The 8,996-nt window shown below is 40.1% G+C and overlaps 1 long non-coding RNA gene across 1 annotated transcript in view; it reads right to left on the minus strand.

Annotated features, from left to right (window-relative positions):
* Positions 1 to 4,390, minus strand: part of LOC118228215 — a 41,233-nt gene extending 36,843 nt beyond the window's left edge. The window contains exons 1-3 of the long non-coding RNA XR_004765421.1: positions 4,205 to 4,390; positions 3,776 to 3,836; positions 3,186 to 3,315 (exon numbers count right to left, since the gene is read on the minus strand). This is a non-coding gene — a long non-coding RNA (uncharacterized LOC118228215). The remainder of the gene's footprint in view (positions 1 to 3,185; positions 3,316 to 3,775; positions 3,837 to 4,204) is intronic.
* Between the last annotated feature and the right edge of the window lie 4,606 nt (positions 4,391 to 8,996).

Genomic DNA, 8,996 nt, shown 5'->3' on the forward strand with positions numbered 1-8,996 from the left:
GTCTATGAGTTGGTATCTAAGGTAACAGATTAAACTCTGAATTGCAGCCTAGTTAAATGTTTTTAGTTGAATGGTAAAAATGAGCTGAACTTAACGTAAAAACATCAATCAATCAAATTAATCTCCCTAGACCTGTCTTGCTTTTTAAAATGGTGCGGTCGCGCAGTGTAGATATAGGGTTTTTCCAAGACCCTCTGAACTGGCCAGCTAGCTTTGTGATTCGCCGTCACTCGTCACAGCATACCTTGATTATTATTCCACCCATTTTTTGGACCGCTACTCCTCCCAGAGTTTTCACACCACATACACGTGCCATATGTCAAAATGACCGGCTTCTTTGAGAATCGTGTGCTATTACTTTGTGGAAAGTTTCGCTGCACGGTTTTTGAGAAATATTAATTTTTATGCCCAATTTTTCCCCATAGAGATGAATGGAGAAGGTGACGTCATTCATATGCGAACGGTGAAGTTACAGCATTGGTCGGCTTTGCACACGTGATGCGGTCAGCTCTACGGTCTCAGCAGCCAGGATAGGAAATAGCTGATTGCGGAAGTGAAAGAACGATATTCAAAATGAAAAATTACAAATGAAAACGCTGTCAGCTAGGTATATCAACAAACATATGGCTTAGGCATACCCAGAAGTCCTCAATAATAATAGTATTTCACGAGATATTACGCAAATTCGTTGACGACGTTTCGTCACATGCAGCGTCTTAGAATGCTAGTGCTAACAAACAGTCATGGCTTTAATGCGATAATGAGAGCACTTTCGGTTGACCTAAAAAAACGATATTAAAAAACCAAAAACAGACGTGCTGTTATACCTGGTTAGAAAGCTTATGCTCTCAGCTACTGAATAAACGAATTTTCAAACAAGCCAGACTTTGCGTATTTGCATGCTAGTGCTAACAAAGAGCGAATACGTTCTATGACATGATGACATAGCTTTCGGTTGACCTAAAAAAACGATATTAAAAAACCAAAAATAGACGTGCTGTTATACCTGGTTAGAAAGCTTATGCTCTCAGCTACTGAATAAACGAATTTTCGAACAAGCCAGACTTTACTAAAAAGTACAACAACGCCGTCAACAGCACGTGTGCAGCAGCTTCAGGTCCGGTCTAACTCCAGAAATTTGGGTCGGCTAACACGTAGTAGGCTATCCTGTGTCTATGAGTTCGTATCTAAGGTAACAGATTAAACTCTGAATTGCAGCACAGTTAAATGTTTTTATTTGAATGGTAAAAATGAGCTGAACTTAACGTAAAACCATAAATCAATCACATTAATCTCCCTAGCCCTGTCTTGCTTTTTAAAATGGAGCGGTTGTGCAGTGGAGATATAACGTTTTTCCAAGACCCTCTGAAGTGGCCAGCTAGCTTTATTATTCGCCGTCACTCGTCACAGCATACCGTGAGTAAATCGCTGATCTCAAGTATTGATGAAGGGTTAATTTAGCTCTGAATACGTGTGTTGCAAATGAACTCGTTGCCGTGATGTTATATCATGTATACCATACTATGTCTCTGCTCATGCTACAGAAACTGTTCGCTCCGTTCAGCACAAAGTTGACTTTGCGTTGGCGGCAACCACACTTCACAATTTCTGCAGGAATTGTCTAGTTATATTTTCTTATTGTATTTTCTTATATGTATGAGCTTTCGTGCAGGTTACCCGCGCTAACTATTGGTTGATTCAGTTCTCCAACAGCAATCCTTCTCTCATGTTATCACGACAAAGCTAGATAACATGGCTTAAAATGATTCATGTTCGAAGTGTTTTATCTGCTTTTTTACTGTCTGGTTAGCTTGCTACGATGACGCGTGACAAGATGACACTCGCTTGCAATCACGCCTTGGCTATTTACAAAACATCATATAGTAGCTAATATCATTATCTCAGATAAAAAACAAAAAAAACAAAAACAAATGTGTGACACATTCAATCACCATTTTATTTTGGCTGGTTATTTATTTGAGAATACAGCGATGTCCTCTGGAAATGTAGATCCTACGCTGCTTATGTGCTCACTTCCAGTTCATAAAGGCTTGCTAGCTTGCTAAAGTGAACCAAATATGTTAGCTAGCTCGCTCGTTTGATAATGAGGATTGATAAACATAGTGGTCGTATAAACGCATTTAATTAAAAACTTTCACTAAATCTACATACCTTTATTGCCGCAACCGAATCTGTGCAGACAAGTCTTGCAGTGGAGAATATTGGATGAGGCACGAGTAACAAACGTCTTATTAGAGAAGTAGCGCGTCAGCTGCTGCAGTTCACACTTGTATTAGAGCTCCCTCTACTGGATAATTGTAGTAAATAGCAATTACAACGTTCAAGCAGACAAGTACAGATAAATAATCATCGTTTTTTTTTTTGTTTATTATATAATCTTTATTAATATATTATAGATATATCGGTCGGGCTCTAGTACATAATCTGCAGAAATGGGTGCTTTTACTGAAGTTTTCACTAAAGCCACTCTGTGATCCCATATTATCTCCAGCTATGGCACACAATGTACCTCGGTACACATGTACATCAGGTTAGACTATACCATTTAAATCAAAGTAGCGGATTTACCTCTTCAAAAGCATCCTGGTACAGTACCAGACTTCTTAAACAATACATTTGCTGCCACATCGCTATCATCCCAGATGTCTCCCAAGACATCTCTTGATCTAGACAAAGACTGTATCTCTTGTTTGTAGCTATGTGTTTGCTGCTTGACCGACTGACACCGAAAGAGTGATCGAAGTGTACATTTAACGGAATGTATTGAGCAAAACATTCCTTCCCTGAATCATTCTTTCCAAGATAAGGTGGGACTGGCTCAATGTATCTAAACTGATTTTTAAAAACCGTTTTTTGTCTTTGATCAGTTTTCAAGGTACCAGTGTTGCATGCCCGAAACAAATCCTCGGATTTAAGAACCTCTCTCTCTCACGGTCAGAGATATCCAATGATACCAGCTTTTCGTCCAACTTATGAAGTAAATGAGACTGACTGATATCATGCACTGCTTGAAAATCCTCAATAATAGACTGTATGACTGATGCTGGCAGTAAAAGTTTTGCCTGCAACTTTAAATAAAAGAAAGCCAAATTGTTCAAGAAAAGGGATTCATCTGCTCTCTCTGGCAGCACCGCTGCTTGGTCTCCCTCGTTATCATCACTTACGTTACGTCGTCAGTCAAATCCCCCTCCAACACTGAAACATCCTCGACTTGTTCATTGGTTGCCGTTAGTCTCGTCTCTGTTCCTACTGTTACATGGCCCAGAAGACTGGATACTGTACAAGACTTGTGTACTGTGGAAAAATTAGAAATAAAGGAAGAGACGACTGAAAACGTTCTCCCACACTGACGAAATGGACAAGAAACGGCCCTGCCCTCTCCGATATGAGATTTCAAATGAGAGTTTAAACTGGATAAATCATTGCATCTAACATTGCAAAATTCTACATGACAAGATACACACTCGATTGCAGTTACCTGTGCTCTCCTCTTATCTTTATGCTCTCGATATACATGACATTCCAACTGCGTCATGTTTCTGAACGAACGGGAGCAATCAAAAAAGGCGCATTTAAACAACGCGGTTGGAAGACTCGCATGTACTTTCATATGCCTAACAAACGCATACTTCGTTAAGCATTGGTGACCACAATACTGACATGTAAACATGCTTTCATACTAAGCTATCGCTGGCGAATGATTGGCCGTTATGATACTAACTAGTTTGATGAATTCGAAACGCACGTAGCCTACCTGCACAATCCGGCGACACTCTAGCCAGCTGCAACAAAAAATACTCAAAGTACAGGGTTGCCTTGGAAAAGAACAAGAAAATTTATGTGAAATACAGATCAACGTATTCTGTTGGAAATCAAAAACGAACAAATTGTGATATAATTACTTTTAAATTCGCGTAGCCTATTAGGTGTGACACTCGAAACTTGGCATTGCTTTGTTAGCAAATTCTCTGTCGCCACTACTAACCAACGGCTTCCCAATATCCATAGCAATTTCCAGTTAATTACTGAAAATTCAAACGGTGTTATGCAGTTAAGAGCAAAACGCCCACAATGCTGTTCTGTCTTAAGCAATGTGCGGTATATCAATAAAACAGCAGATTACTGTAGGAATTTCCCTGTAATTTCACAGGCGTTCTGCGGGCGTTTGGGCATATTATCTTACCGTTGTCAAGCAAAACTCTGCTTCGTAGTTCTAATTGGACCGTCCTTATGCAGACACTCTGGTTTGTAGTTCTAGTCGCACCGTTGTTAAGCAAACATCTCTGGTCGTAAGTTCTATGAAAACAATGATTTTATCAAGAAAAAATAGTTCATTCCCGTTTCATACCATGCAATTTGTTGTGTTCAATAATAGACGTTACAGGTTGAGTGTATTCTGACCACTAGGAGGCACTGTATTACTTTCCCGAGAGTAGTTGGAAGACTACCGTAGCAAGGATGTGACGTGGGGGGAAAGTGTGTTGACCAGGAGAGATTGGGTTAAGATCAAGCAGCCAAAACCAGACTTCGTTTTTGAAGCTCATTTCCTGGTGTTGTAGTTCCTGGTTGCTCACTAGCGCCACTACGGATGGCTCCAGTATAGGTGTTTTCATATCCGGTTTCCATGTAAGTCTACGGTACAAATGCGATCAAAATACAAAGTCAATCATTTTTTCTCACAAGAACAAATAGTCATAATATGTGTATTTTATTGGTCTTATGACTGTCCATGGGTCGATTTCATGATTTATTGCGTCATTTGGGCACAGTGCCAATATTTGTTGTGGACCAATGAGGTACAGCTTGCGTCACTTCCGGATTACTTCGGAGGACTATGCTACAGTAGGGGCTACAGTCTATGGTCACTGGGGTGGGCGGTGGCGCTTCTTGGCCTTGACATTGCGGCTCCGGCTACGGTCCGCCTGTGCTAAGTCTGAAAATGCAGGCATCCCATTTCGTGGTGATTTCATTATGGCGTGTGCTATTTACAGCTGCACTAGACGACCATAAAATAATCCTCCTCTTAAGTTTTTCGGTAGCCGAGTCATTTTTACTATTTCCTTTAGCCTACTTAACCAAATAATTACTTGGCAGAAAGCGTAATCAGCTTGCTATATTTGGTAGTCCAGTAGTAGCCTGTGCTAAAACAGTTCGCAACTTCGGCTACCAAGCCGTTTGACTAGCTAGCTAACCTTAACCGGCAAACATTCAATCTGTCAAACGTGTTTGACGGCTTGTCAGTCGTGTACATTCCGTAAATGTCTACCTGGGCCATGCTTCACGCATGTGACAAAGCTATTATAATCCCGATTTTGGGATAAACACTTTTTCAGTTTCACGAAGCGAATTAAGAGTTTCAAGGTTAATTTGCTGAATATACAACACACGATGAAATCACACACACAGAATTTAACGAAATTAACCATCTTGGCATTTAGAAAGGAACATGTTTTTAGCATTTAAGAGACCGACAAGCTAGGCATTTAAGACAGTGGTTCTCAGAATCGGTTCTGGGGGCTCCTTGCGTATATTGGCTTTTCTCCATTGGTTTTGATGATTTACAAGAAAAAAATAATAGCCTAATAATAATTAGAAATTCAACGTAGGCTACATTATTTTTGTCTTCATGCACCAGGTGGAAAACTTGCCGTACAAAGTGCGTTGTCATATTTACACGCCTGCAGATCAGTTATTAAAATACTTGGTAGATTTGTTAATCACCGCTGAGTGTTAATTTTTATTCGGTAGAAAGTGATTTGCGAACGATCGGTCAGCTAGCGTCACCCAGCAAGTGAACACCACAAACGGCGATGGAGTAGCTAGTAGTAGCAGGCTGATTAACTGACTGGCGAAAACCTACGACGATAACTTGCTCGGTTAACAGCAGATCTACCAGACAGTTAAACGAAAATTTGCCTAGTCAAATCACCAGTAGCCTACACATCTCCGATTGATTGACCATCAGTGTAGTCAATGTTCTTCCCCTGTGGTTCATATTGCTAACGCGTGAGCTAACCACGAATAGCCTACCTAGCTCACTGGCAAGCTGATATGCTAGCTAAGCATATTCGTTTTGCTGAGAAACATAAATTGAAGATAACTGAACATAGCCTAATTGTATTTTTAATGTCATACATATAACGTGATTACATGACACAGTAACGGATGGAAATTAAACTCCGTAAACATCTGATAATATATTTTAAACCATAACGGCAGACAGTCAGCTAGCCTCGTTCAGGTTGAGGGGCTTTTCCGCACCGGACTGTCAATCAAATTGTAAAAATCACAAGACCGCTTAACTCTATGGTTTTGGCTCCAAATCGAGAAAATGGCCGCGCCCGCCATTGAGCTTCAAAACGTGTTTTAGAGACCCACGGAGAGTCAATGGGTGACGTCACAGTAGCTTTGTCCATATTTTTTACAGTCTCTGGTTAAGATGCATACAGTCCTGGGCTGCGTTTCCCAGAGTCTCCTTAGCGCTACGTGCGTCGTAAGGTATCCCTTAAGCTCTTCCTTTAGCTCTCGAGCTGTTTCCCAGCGTCTCCTTAACTAAGGTATACCTTTAAAAGGGGGGTCTGGGGCACTCGTAAGCTGTCCCTTAACGCTACGCTCCGCGGTTTCAGCCTTATTACGCCAACATTTTGCTTTTCAAATCGACAGTTGTACTACAGTGCGCATCTAGTAGCACATCTGCATGCGAAAATTACATAGATAGTTTAATATTAACGTTTTACGAAAATTAATTTTCCAATCAACGTTTCTGTGCATAGCACGTCGTGAGAATGTTGTCGTTTCACCTGTCTATTCCCATAATGATGGCAATTAAGTATAGGGCCTATCCAGAATAGTAATCCAATTTGTGAAAATAAAAATAAGTTTTTTTAAATTTATACGTAGTGGCGCTAACTTAGGATATGGCTTTTCTGACTGCATACCCTGTAGAAATTAATTCGTTTGTGTGTGATTCAATGATCACACTGACTTGGAACAAACCGCCGGTTTATTAAGAATATAAAACCTGTGTGTGCAAAAACAACGTTGAGTGAGTCTACTTGCACGACCGAACTAGAACACGTTGATTGGCTGGCCATAAACACACATACAGGTACAGTGGCTCATAATGGACAAACACAACGAAATGATCTACATGCCCTTCCTTTAGCTCACATCTCCTATATAAAACAAAATAGCACTGGGTAAATAGCAACATTACGGAACATTTTTCTTGCCATGTTGTTTTACGATTTTCGGTAAACAACCCAATAATGATATTCTTGGTTAAACTTAAGATTATCCAACAGCAAATTAAGGTGGCTGAACAAATCACTTTAACAGGTAGACCTATTCATAAGGCACCCGGTATATAATTCATCATGATCAATTTCCACAGACGCGCTTTTGCCTTTCATCTACGATCATTTTTGCATTGCAGAGATAAGTTCGCGGGAATCAGTGCAGTGCAGTGCATATGCTGCTACAGTTGCCTATATATTGTGTGACAAAAACAAATTAACATTAGACCTTTGTTTCAATAAGAACAAAATAATTCACCCATATGTAGCCTATATCCTTTCCCCTGGGCTTCCACGAAGTCCCAGACTATGGCTTATATGTCCCGATTGACGCTTTTTATTTTATCCATTGTAGCCTATATGTACGTATTTATGGAAACTATCACAAGGTTTCATCTTAACGGACTCTTAAAGAGATTAGCAGATGATCTCTAGTAGGCATAGCTTCCTCTTCTGCAATATTAGGTTGATGTAAAATGATTATGACAACACGTGTAATATTAAAACGTCATTCACAAGCCTTTACAAGTGAGACAATCGATTCGCTTGGCATCGATTGATAAACTTTTCAGCACCAAAGTGAAGGCCAGCTCCAACTTACGATGTATCTTTAAGTTGTCCCTTAAAAGTTGCCTTAAGGTATAGTCTGGGAAACACTCGTAAAAAAGCGGTTTCCCTTAAGAAGGTATACCTTAAGACCCTTCGTAAAACGTTAAGGTACATCGAAACTCGGAAACGCAGCCCTGCTCTTGAGTAGCCTAAAGCTAATTCTGATGCTCCTTGCTTGCCACAAAAGCCTCCTGATTCTGCAACCCAACAACATAATTTAATAAAAACACCATATGTAAACCATATGACAGTCAAATTCATCTGCCTAGCACTGTCACCCTTTTAAAACGGTGTGTTCGTAGACATAGCGTCTTTCTAAAACGGATTTTGAATGCAGCTAGCTTAATGAATAATGAGGCCTTTTAAATGCCTGGGGCAAATAAAAGGGGCGATTGGGCTCCACAGTGAACGAAGAAGCACCTGCGTGGGCACCGGAATGCGCTTCCGCAGTTCGTTAGGCGAATAGCGATCTCATAAATCTGAATTCCCGACACAGAAATAAATCACGAATTCTTCTATAACGAACTCTGTGGCACTGGATACAATTTAAACAAAATAATTGATAGAATACTAACCTGTAATCGGCAGCAGTTGTGTGCGTCACCCGTTTTAAATACAGAGTATAATGCTATTAGCGATCTCATAAATCCAAATTCCCGAGACAGATATAATTAGCCAGTACATCTAAAACGAACTTGGTGTAATTGGAGACACTTTACAAGCGGTACACGTCCTCCAGATAGATCGCGTGGGCACCGGAATGCGCTTCCGCAGTTCGTTGGGCGAATAGCGATCTCATAAATCTGAATTCCCGACACAGAAATAATTAACCAGCTCTTCTATAATGAACGCTGTGGCATTGGATACAATTTAAACAAAATAATTGATCTAATACTAACCTGTAATCGGCAGCAGTTGTGTGCGTCACCCGTTTTAAATACAGAGTATAATGCTATTAACGATCTCATAAATCCAAATTCCCAAGACAGATATAATTAGCCAGTACATCTAAAACGAACTTTGTGTAATTGGAGACACTTCACAAGCTTTTTAAGTAAGAATATAACAAAA

This window comes from Anguilla anguilla, chromosome 5 (genome assembly GCF_013347855.1).
Source record: "Anguilla anguilla isolate fAngAng1 chromosome 5, fAngAng1.pri, whole genome shotgun sequence".
In the NCBI taxonomy this organism is placed as follows: Eukaryota; Metazoa; Chordata; class Actinopteri; order Anguilliformes; family Anguillidae; genus Anguilla; species Anguilla anguilla.